Here is a 12,336-nt window from a genome sequence, read left to right on the forward strand (position 1 = left end):
AAGCCAATTGATAAGACATCATAAGAGTACAAGACTACATTAAAATACACGCAACGCAACATACAGGTATCTGACGAAATAAAGGAAACACCAACATAAAGTGTCTTAATAGAGCGTTGGGCCACCACAAGCCAGAACAGCTTCAATGCACCCTGGCATAGATGCTAAAGTTGTCTGGAACTCTATTGGAGGGATGCAACACCATTCTTACACGCAAAATCCCATCGTTTGGTGTTTGATTGATGGTGGTGGAAAACGCTGTCTCAGGTGCCGCTCCAGAATCTCCCATAAGTATTCAATTGAGTTGAGACCTGGTGACTGAGACAACCATTACATCGTTTTCATGCTCATCAAACCATTCAGTGACCTGTGGATGGGGGCATTGTCATCCTATGGGGAGATAGCCATGGTTTCCAAAATAATGGCTGAAATTATGGTCTGCCCAGCATGACCCTAAGCATAATGGGATGCTAATTGCTTAATTAACTCAGAAACCACACCTGTGTGAAAGCACCTGCTTTCAATATACTTTGTATTCCTCATTTACTGTACTCAAGTGTTTCCATTATTTTGGCAGTTACCTGTATGTAGGCCTACATTCATAAAGATTCAGAAATTACATTACATTAAGCACTGATGCAATACAAAGTGCAGTACAAAGTGCAATACAGTTCCTGGAAGTTTACATTTTTCCCACAATGCCCCAAATGGAACCATAGGTCTCATGGTCCTTTGCATGATCAAAGTAGGTCCAACTGGTGCTTAAACCATAAAATTAACATTTTAACAAAAGAAGCCGCAAAAGGTTTTGATCTATTCATACTTAACAGTACATGAATGGCAGATGTACATATAAAAGTGCTAGATTCACTTGGGGTTCGATTCAATCCGCATCGCAGAAGTCCCGTGCTATAGCGTGATTGAAATGTAAAGGTCATTTCCGATTGAGCCAACATATGCAGTGTTTACCGTAAATGCAGTTCTTGTAAACATTACCTTCACATTACAATCACGCTGCAGCACTATAGCCCTTGGTTAAGTGGTCAACACCTCAACACAACTTACAATGAACAACAGAGGAGAAGAAAATAAACCAAGCATTGACTTTGTGCCATATTTCAAATAATTTACCCAAATTGTTCACAAAGAATCTCTGAAACAGTGGAGTTTTTTTGTCATGAGTGGTTTGTGATTTTTAAACCGAACCTCTCTAATTAGAATCCAAAAGTACAAATTGCTATGTGGTTATGTAATTTCATGCATTCTACCTCCACTAAGAAAAGATTAGCAGTGGCTCTCTCTTAAAATAAACCCCAGAGAGAGCAGGAGGACGGAGGAAGGAGGGAGCCTATTGTATTGTATTTTATTTGACATCTTCCTCTTATTCATCCTCCTCCCTCCATCTCTTCCTTCTTCCTCTTGAGTTGGTCAGCGTCAGCATGCCTGTGTACTACTGTAGGTCATTAATCACATTTAGTAAAGTAAACTGCACACTGGTACTAAGAAATTGCTTAGTCCCGACATGGACAACATGGAAACGCTGACCCACCAACTCCAGGAAATGCCTGATGAGGCCTGTATTTGAATAACATTCAGATAACGTTCAGGTAATGGCTAACCACAAGGTTCTGGATCATTTTCACTTTGTATACGTAAAAGGAAGTTTCAACTTGATTCCATAGAAAGTGTGGTTTCATCTATTGTTTCACAAGTGCCTCACTCACCCTAGTATTGCATCATAAGGCCTACATGAAGGGAGTTTCTGTTGTTTGTGGGTGTTGTCTGCCAGGAACAAAAATATTCCCTTTTCCAGTGAAATGGACTTAACTGAAAAGAATATGGAGGAAGTACATGATACAGTGTAGGGGCATGTTTAATAAAGGTCCTGTTGAGTCAGCGGTCAATAATGTTTCAGCTTTGCAGATTATCGATAAAGCCATGAGTGATTATTTGATCACATTTCTGTGGACTGTTCAGTGTTATCAATTTCATACAGGTTTGAATGTAATGGGTTGGGTCTTTTTATATGGATTCAGCCAGCTGGCTGTTTACCACTGATATACAGTCATTTTGTAGGATCTGTTTTACGAGGGTTGATTTGGATCAGGGATTTCATTATTTTAACACAACACTCTGGATTGGTTTGTTGTCTTTTCACAAATGTAATTCAGGTTCACTTGACATAGCTCAAATGATTTAGGGTCTAGTGAACCTTACTCCGGTTGTTGAATGGACAGGTGATTACAGGAGCGTGTTATCGCGCTGTAGAGTCCCAGTAACATTGACTTGAATTGCTGCCCAGAGATCATCATTTTTTCAAAATTGTACCTTTATTTAACTAGGCAAGTCAGTTAAGAACAAATTCTTATTTTCAATGACAGTTTAGGAACAGTGGGTTAACTGCCTTGTTCAGGGGCAGAACGACAGATTTGTACCTTGTCAGCTCGGGGATTACGAACTTGCAACCTTTCGGGTTACTAGTCCAACATTCTAACCACTAGGCTACCCTTCCGCGCAGTGCCAATCCAGCTGTTTGACTGACATCCAGATCACAGTTACAAATTATAGTAACACCTAACAAAGAATAACCGAGATTAATGCCATAAAACATGGCTGAAACACTTCTAAATATCAGATTTAGTACCATAAATGAGACAGAACACTTCCTCCAAAACCAGGGACGTTGTTGGGCTAAATTCTCAGAAGAATGTTGTAAATGATTTAATTTGTGATTAGAGAGGAATTAACTTCAAGGGCTAGTGTTGCGCTGGACTTAAAGTGCAGCTTTAGCAACTATAAGCTGCTGTTGCTAACATTAAATCTCTACCTCTCTCTTAATTTTTAAAAAATGTGTGTGTGTGCGTGTGTGTGTGTGTGTGTGTGTGTGTGTGTGTGTGTGTGTGTGTGTGTGTGTGTGTGTGTGTGTGTGTGTGTGTGTGTGTGTGTGTGTGTGTGTGTGTGTGTGTGTGTGTGTGTGTGTGTGTGTGTGTGTGTGTGTGTGTGTGTGTGTGTGTGTGTGTGTGTGCGTGCATGAGTGTTTGTACGTGTATGGCTGTTTGTGCCTGTGCGTGCATGCGTGATTGTGCTTGTATGCTTGTGTGTGTGTTCATCTCATGGAGTCCTCCTGAAATAATGTGAGGGAGAAACCCAAATGACCAAGCCTGTCAGACTGACCTGTGTGCACAGAAAGATTTTGAAAGGTTTTGGCAGTCTAATTAGGGAAATACCACTGGGAATTTGCTATTCAAATCACACATACAGGACAAAGTGAATAAATTAGGTGGAATAAAAGTGTACCTTCTATAATGCAACACCAGCAACCTGCTCAAAAAATTTGTGTTGAATTAATAGAGAAGAGGTTGTATAGCTCGGGCTACCTTTTTAAATTCCCTTCTGTATTTTGAATGACTGTAGTGAGGACTATTGAAATGAATAGAAAATGAAGGGCAGTATATCTTGGCGCCTTTCCTGGTGAGGAGCAAAAGGATGACAATTGGATGACAATTGTGTATATATTTTTAAATGATTTGGGCCATAACAGTATTTTAAAGTATATTTTCACAGGCTATGTGTGCATGTGTGCTACAGTGTGCCCACACCACCAGATGTGTGTGTGTGTGTGTGTGTGTGTGTGTGTGTGTGTGTGTGTGTGTGTGTGTGTGTGTGTGTGTGTGTGTGTGTGTGTGTGTGTGTGTGTGTGTGTGTGTGTGTGTGTGTGTGTGTGTGTGTGTGTGTGAGAACGTGTGAAACCAGGTTTGGTGGCTGGGTAAGAACTGGCTGTTATGAAAGCCAGATTTACTCAAAAATAAACCTTGATGAAGCCCAAATTCACCATACAACAGATAGCGCCAACAACCAATGTAAACACCAATGTAGCCAAGAAACACATTTGATAGCTTCTGATGGCGACATATTTCATGTCATCTGACAAAATGATACACTGCTCAACTCAGCTCAGCCATAGACCAATGTAGTATCCACAGTTACAACTGATAGGTGGCACTAAAATACCAATATATGGACAAATTTCATCCGAATCATACATTTTCATTGTAGTTGGCGTTCCACTCTTTGCACCCTCCAAAGTTCCAAACGGCGCATTACATTATTCTAACTAGGAAAATTGTTTGAGGTGCAGTATGCTATACTGTCAGGTTGTTTTTGCTAGCTAGCTAGCTTCAAGTTTGTTCAGTTCAAGGGATGCGAGCGCCAAATTAGGTAGACACGCCATTAGATAAGAAAAAAATTACCAATTTCAATGACAGAGTGAACAATTGTGTGTAACCAATTTAACCGCTGGGTTATTTCTAACACCGGCTAACCTTCCGCAGAGTGAGCAAAGAATCAGCACAGACAAATTAAAACAGGAACAAAGAATAACCTAGATTCACAGGCTAAAAAACAGTTTTGCACAACTTCCCCAGGCAATACCCACATAACACGTTTAGGCAATATGCATGTGCAAAATATGGAATTCGCTCAATGCAACAAATGTCAGCTCGGCAAAGCAGCATGGCCTATGCTGACCCTGTCCATTAACAGTCATTGGAGTCAGGATCGGCCGCACGCTTCAACAATTTTAATGGATGAATGGACATTGGGAAGGCATGCATATCTTGGCGCCTTTCCTGGTGATGCAGTTTCAGAAAAGGTTTTGTATTTCAGAATAATTTTGAAAAAAACATTAGATAACAAAAAAGGATGACAATTGGATGACAATTGTGTATATATTTTTAAATGATTTGGGCTTTTCATAACAGTATTTTAAAGTATATTTTCACAGGCTAAGCACTCCCTCCCCTGAATACATGTCACTATGTACTGTATCTTTAAGAGTCCCACTGTGCTGTATTCAGTTAACATGCTGTCACTAGGACTAGGACAATGTGCTTCTGATCAGAGTTCAGTTCAAGGGATTCTGCTACAGGCAAATGGATACCTAGACACGCCCAACTCCACAACTTCACCAGGCTCACCACATAACACACTTAGAAAATAATCTTGGTCTTCTGCTACAGGCAGTGGATACTGCCCACACCACCAGATCCACACTACGTCACCAGTCTCACCCGCTACCACACTCAGATGCTGTGTGTGTGTGTGTGTGTGTGTGTGTGTGTGTGTGTGTGTGTGTGTGTGTGTGTGTGTGTGTGTGTGTGTGTGTGTGTGTGTGTGTGTGTGTGTGTGTGTGTGTGTGTGTGTGTGTGTGTGTGTGTGTTGTGTGTGTGTGTGTGTGTGTGTGTGTGTGTGTGTGTGTGTGTGTGTGTGTGTGTGTGTGTGTGTGTGTGTGTGTGTGTGTGTGTGTGTGTGTGTGAGAACGAGAAACAGAGAGAGGTTATTGTGTGATAATGAGAGGCTTATAGCTATAAATGAGAGTGACTTTGAAGGATGGAGAGTGAGAGATGATGCAATCAACAGCTGATTGCTGTTGTCAGTTAGTTAAAGCATAGGGTAGTTCAAGTTTTAATGTCACGTGCACAAGTACAGTCACATCCTTTTCTTGCTACCTCGAAACCCAACAATTCAGAAATCAATAACAATGTCTTACTAAAAATAACATAAGTTAAAACAAAAATACACAATAAATAAAAAAATAAGAAGATCACGAGAAGAAAGTCACAGTGCCTTTAGAAAATGTTCATACCCCTTGACATTTTTAACATTTTGTTGTGTTACAGCTTGAATTATATATTTTTTTTACACATATTTAACCCCTTTCTTTGGTTAGGCACAAAAGTACCTTCAAATCAAATCCAATGTTATTTGTCACGTATGCCGAATACAACAGGTGTAGGTAGACCTTACCGTGAAATGGTAACTTACAAGCCCTTAACCAACAATGCAGGTTAGTCAAGGTAATTTGTACATGTAGGTAGGGGTAAAGTAACAATGCATAGATAATAAAGTAATTCAATACTTTGCCAAGTTAAACAGCTCTGAGTCTTCTCCTGTAATGCGTAATGAGGTTGGAGAACACGTGGCAAGGGATCTGAGACCATTCCTCCATACAGAATCTCTCCAGATCCATCAGATTCCAGGGTCCACAAATGTGGACTCTCCTCTTCAGCTCATCCCACCGGTTTTCTATGGGGGATCTGGAGATCTCAGGGATCTGTGATGGCCATGACAAAACCTTGATTCTGAGGTCAGTGAATCATTTTTTTGCGTTGATTTTGAGGTGTGCTTTGGATCATTGTCCTGCTGGAAGAGCCAACCACGGCCCAGTCTATGATACCATGTAACAAGTTGTCCAGGGACTTTGGAAGAAAAACAGCCCCACAACATCCAAGATCCAACACCATACTTCACAGTGGAGATTAGGTACTTTTCTGCATTGCTATCTTTCTGTCTATGCCAAACCCACCTTGTTTCCAAAAAGCTCTCTTTTGGTCTCATCTGACCCTAGAACCCATTGAAAGTTCCAGTAACGTTTGGCGCTTGAGTTTGTTGTTTGATGACAGCAAAGACTTTTGTATTGCAACCCTCCCAGACAACTTGTAGTTATGTAGGTGGTGTCTGATCATAGTTTTGAAGACTTTATCATCCCAGGTCTGCAATTCTCCATCTGTGATCATTGGAGATTTTTTTGCCACTCGAACCATCCTCACTGTGCGTGGGGTTGAAATAAACACACATCCTGTTCCAGGGCCGATTGTTAACATCTCCAGATGCTTTAAACTTCTTAATTAAAGCCCTGATAGTGGAAATTGGTATTTTCGAACGTTATTTCAAACATTATTTTCCTATAGCCATTTCCTGATTTGTGCAGCTCAACAACCTTTGTCGCACATCATAATTGCATTCTCGGGTCTTTCCGATTGTGATGGATGACTATGGGAACTTGGCATGTGTGTCACCTCATATTTATACCCCAGTGAAACAGGAAGTCATGGCTTAGAACTTGAGAATTCGTAATCACTCAGGTGAACTTAAAAATGTAAAATAAAATATGAATGGGAATATACTTCAGTTAGATTTGACTCATAATAATTTCTAGGGGTGACAATAATTGTGCCACACATGTTTTGGGGAATAATATTTATTTAATTTCTCCCACATTTTTTTTTTCAATCATATTACTTCAATTAAAGTTTCGATTTTTAGGAATATTTTGAATGAAAGACCAAGAGGATAAATAGCAAAGACACTTTTTTCACAGCCGTTTTGCTCATATTTACCAAGGGTGCCAATATTAGCGGAGGGCACTGTAGGTCTTGAATGGAAAGAAGCTTGTTCCCAGTGATGTACTGGGCCATACGCATTACCATCTGTAGCGCCTTACAGTCATATGCCGAGCAGTTGCAATACCAGGCGGTGATTCAACTGGTCAGGATGCCCTAGCTGCTGCAGCTGTAGAACTTTTTGAGGATCTGGGGACCCATGCCAAATCTTTTCAGTCTCCTGAGGGGGTAAAGGCTTTGTCGTTCCCTCTTCATGGCTGTCTTCTTGTGTTTGGACCATGATAGTTTGTTGGTGATGTTGACACCAAGGAACTTCTCGACCTGCTCCACTACAGCCCTGTCGATGTGAATGGGGCCCTGCTCGGCCCTCCTTGTCCTGTAGTCCACGATCAGCTCCTTTGTCTTGCTCACATTGGGCGAAAGGTTCTTGTGCTGGCACCAGACTGCCAGGTCTCTGACCTCCTCCCTATAGGCTGTCTCATCGTTGTCGGTGATCAGGCCCACCACCGTTGTGTCTTCAGGACACTTAATGATGGTGTTGGAGTCATGCTTGGCCACGCAGTCGTGGGTGAAATGGGAGTACAGGAAGGGATTAAGCACGCTCCACCTGGGGGCGGCCCGTAAGGAAGTCCAGGATCCAGTTGCAAAGGGAGGTGTTTAGTCCCAGGGTCCTTAGCTTAGTTATGAGCTTTGTGGGAACTATGGTGTTGAATGCTGCACTGTAGTCAAGGAACAACATTCTCACATAGGTGTTCCTTTTGTTCAGGTGGGAAAGGGCAGTGTGGAGTGCGATTGAGATTGCGTCATCTGTTTGGGCGGTATGCGAATTGGATTCAGTCTAGGGTTTCTGCAATGATGGTATTGATGTGAGCCATGATAATAATTATCTGTAGGTCCCTCAGTCAAGCAGTGAAATTCATTCACAGATTCAACTACAATGACCAGGAAGGTTTTCCAATGCATCGCAAAGAAGGGAACCTTTTTTAAATTAGTTTTTTTTAAACAAAATAACACATTGAATATCCCTTTGAGGATGGTAAAGTTATTAATCACACTTTGGATGGTGTATCAATACACCCAATTACTACAAAGATACAGGCAACCTTCCTAACTCAGTTGCTGGAGAGGAAGGAAACAGCTCAGAGATTTCACCATGAGCCCAATGGTGACTTTAAAACAGTTGCAGAGTGTTTTGTCTGTGATAGGAGAAAACTGAGGATGGATCAACAACATTGTAGTTACTCCACAATACTCAGTGAAAAGAAGGAAGTCTGTATAGAATACACATATTACAAAACATACACCCTGTTTGCAACAAGGCAGGAAAGTAATACTGCAAAAACTGTGGCAAATACATTTTTTGTCCTGAATGCAAAGTGTTATGTTTGGGGCAATTCCATTTCAACACATTACTGAGTACCACTATCCATATTTTCAAGCAAAACCCTAGAGCAAAACCTGGAAAAACTGACTTGCCTAGTTAAATAAAGGTTAAGACCCTGCCAAAATTGTTTCTAACATGTATTGACTCAGGGGTATGAACACGTTCATAAATTCAATATTTCTGTGTTTAATTTTCAATACATTTTGTCACTTTGTTGTTATGGGATATTTTGTGTAGGTGAGAAAAATCTTAATTTCATACATTTTAAAAACAGGCTGTAACACAACAAAATGTGGAATAAAACAAGGGTCATGAATACTTTCTGAAGGTACTGTATATACAGGGTCAGTTCCAATACCATATTTTGAGGGCATCCTGGTAAACATGTCTGGGAGGACGGTCACACATGTTCAACTTTTACCCTTCATATGTCAGGCTGGCGCTGTCTCGCTATGAGGTTAATGTCTACCAGCTTCAAGGCTGCGCGCACGCACACACACACACACACACACACACACACACACACACACACACACACACACACACACACACACACACACACACACACACACACACACACACACACACACACACACACACACACACACACACACACACACACACACACACACACACACAACTCCCAGGGAGAGAGCAAGAGTGTGAAAGAGATTACAGACGGCATTTTCCATTCCGTCCTGCCTGTGTGGTGTAACTCTGCCCCTGATATGCCTGAGTAATTATTTAAGTGGAAAGTCACTGGTTGGGAAATTGCTGAGGTTTAGTATTGCAGTGTTGCTTCTTTCAGTCTGGATGCAGATGTCTGCCCGCTTTCAAATGTCAAATGACATCTCCCAAATAGTTTATAATAGCTTATTCTATCTCACATGATGATTGTACAAGGGCCACTGTGGTAATGGTTTTCAAGTGTCACCCAGACCAGACAGTATCTTGTTAACCACTTCCAAGTGTCTGGACAGTAAAGCACCTCTATTGACCACTGTTGTGCCCTTACTGACCCTAATTAGCTAAACCAATGTAGATTACAATACTAGTATCCAAGAGTGCTAATGAAGTCTGTTAACGGTTTCTCTTTAAAAACTTTGCCCTTTGTGTCTGAGTATCTGTATATGTGTTTGTGCCATTAATTAAAAAGATAAAGTGATGTATATTGGTTGTGAAGAATAGAATAATAGAATAGAAAGAATAATTGTGACAGATGAGGAGGCAGCCAGACAGGGTGCTATAGGTCCAGGGTGCACACGCTCATTGTTCATCCTTTTCAATTTACCCACTCCAAAAAAAGAGGGCTCAGAAGTTTTACAAATGTTAAATCTGTATAATATAAGACAGTTAAAGAGTATAACCAACATTACGACCAGGAATATGACTTTCCCGAAGCAGATCCTCTGTTTGGTACATTACCCAGGACAATGGATCGGATCCCAGTCAGCGACCCAAAACAATGGCGCAGCAGAAGGGGCAGACAGAGCGGTCTTCTGGTCAGGCTCCGTAGACGGGCACATTGCGCACCGCTCCCGAGCATACTACTCGCCAATGTCCAGTCTCTTGACGAAATCCGAGCAAGGGTTTCCTTCCAGAGAGACATCAGAGACTGTAACGTTCTTTGTTTCACGGAAACATGGCTCACTTGAGACACGCTATCGGAGTCTGTACAGTCACCTGGTTTCTTCACGCATCGCACCGACAGAAGCAAGCATCTCTCCGGTAAGAAGAAGGGCGGGGGTTGTATGCCTTATGATTAACGAGACGTGGTGTGATCACAACAACATACAGGAACTCAAGTCCTTTTGTTCACCTGACTTAGAGTTCCTCACAATCAAATGCTGACCGCATTATCTACCAAGATAATAATTTTCCATCATAATTACAGTCGTATATATTTCCCCCCATGCAGACACATCGACAGCCCTGTGTCACGCCCTGACCTTAGAGATCCTTATTTATTCTCTATGTTTGGTTAGGTCAGGGTGTGACTCAGGTGGGAAGGCAGCTGTCTATCGTTGTCTCTGATTGGGGATCATATATAAAGTGTGATTTTCCGTTTGGGTTTTGTGGGGTGTTATTTTCTGTTTAGTGTCTGTGCCTGAAGGAACTGTTCGCTTTAGTTTTTTGTGTGTGTGTGTGTGTTTCTTGAAAATAAATATCATGAACACTTTCCACACTGCGCTTTGGTCCACTCCTTTCGACGAGAGGCGTTACAGAACACCCCACCAAAAAAGGACCAAGCAGCGTGGCCAGGAGAACTGGACATAGGAGGAAATCCTGGAGGGGGAGGACCCTGGACACGGGCCGGGGATTATCGCCGTCCAAGGGAGCAGATGGAGGCAGCGAGAGTGGAACGGCAACTATACGAAGAGTTAGCTCAAAGACGGAAGCACGAGAGGCAGCCCCAAAAAATGTTTTTGGGGGGAGGCACACGGGTTGGCGAGCGGAACTAAGGGGTAAATACAATGAGGAGTTGGTCACGGTTCAAGTGCCACTTTTTCCCGGTTCTGCGCACCGTGCCTTCAGTGCGCATCCACAGCCCGGTGCGCTCTGTGCAAGCTCCCCGCAGTTGCCATGCTAGAGTGAGTATTCAGCCAGGACGCGTTGTGCCAGCTCTACGCCCCAGACCTCCAGTGCGCCTCCATGGCCCAGTATATCCTGCGCCAGCTATACGCACTATGCCTCCAGTGCGCCTTCTTAGCCCAGTGCGTCCTGTGCCAGCTCTCCACACTCACCGAGCTAAAGTGGGTATCCAGCCAGGACGCGTTGTGGCAGCTCCACGTACCAGGCTTCCAGTAGGTTGCCTCAGTCCGGTGAGACCTGTTCTGACTCCACGTAAGAAGCCTCCAGCGACGGTCCCCAGTCAAGAGCTTGCAGCGACGATCTACGGTCTGGAGGTCCCGGCGATGATCCCTGCACCGGAGGCGCCACCGAAGTCGGGGGACCCTAAAGCGGAGCGGGGTCTGCGTCCCGCACTGGAGCCCCCACCAAGAGTAGATGCCCACCTGGACACTCCCCTATATGTTCAGGTTTGTTCCGGAGTCCGCACCTTTGGAGGGGGGGGGGGGGTACTGTCACGCCCTGACCTTAGAGATCATTATTTATTTTCTATGTTTGGTTAGTTCAGGGTATGACTCGGGTTGGAAAATCTATGTTTTCTATTTGTTTGTTGTTTTGCCGAGTGTGGTTCCCAGTCAGAGGCAGCTGTCTATCGTTGTCTCTGATTGGGGATCATATATAAGTTGTGATTTTCTGTTTGGGTTTTGTGGGGTGTTATTTTCTGTTTAGTGTCTGTGCCTGATGGAACTGTTCGCTTTTGTTTTTCTTGAAAATAAATATCATGAACACTTTCCACGCTGCGCTTTGGTCCACTCTTCCTTCCACTGACGTCGAGTGTTACACCCTAAAAGAACTTAATTTGACTATGTATACTGGAAACAACATATCCTGAGGCAACATTTATTGTAGCTGGGGATTTTAACAAGACTAATCTGAAAACAAGTCTCCCTAAATTTTACCAGCATATCGATTGCGCGACTTGAACTGGCAAAACCCTGGATCATTGTTATTCTAACTTCCGCGATGCGTATAGAGCCCTCCCCTGCCCTCCTTTCGGAAAAGCTGACCACGACTCCATTTTGTTGCTCCCAGCCTATAGACAGAAACTAAAACAGGAAGCACCTGTGCTCAGGTTTGCTCAGGTCCGGCCAATCGGATTCCACGCTTCAACATTGCTTCGATCACGTGGACTGGGATATGTTC

The sequence above is a fragment of the Oncorhynchus gorbuscha genome, linkage group LG15, assembly GCF_021184085.1.
Source record: "Oncorhynchus gorbuscha isolate QuinsamMale2020 ecotype Even-year linkage group LG15, OgorEven_v1.0, whole genome shotgun sequence".
In the NCBI taxonomy this organism is placed as follows: Eukaryota; Metazoa; Chordata; class Actinopteri; order Salmoniformes; family Salmonidae; genus Oncorhynchus; species Oncorhynchus gorbuscha.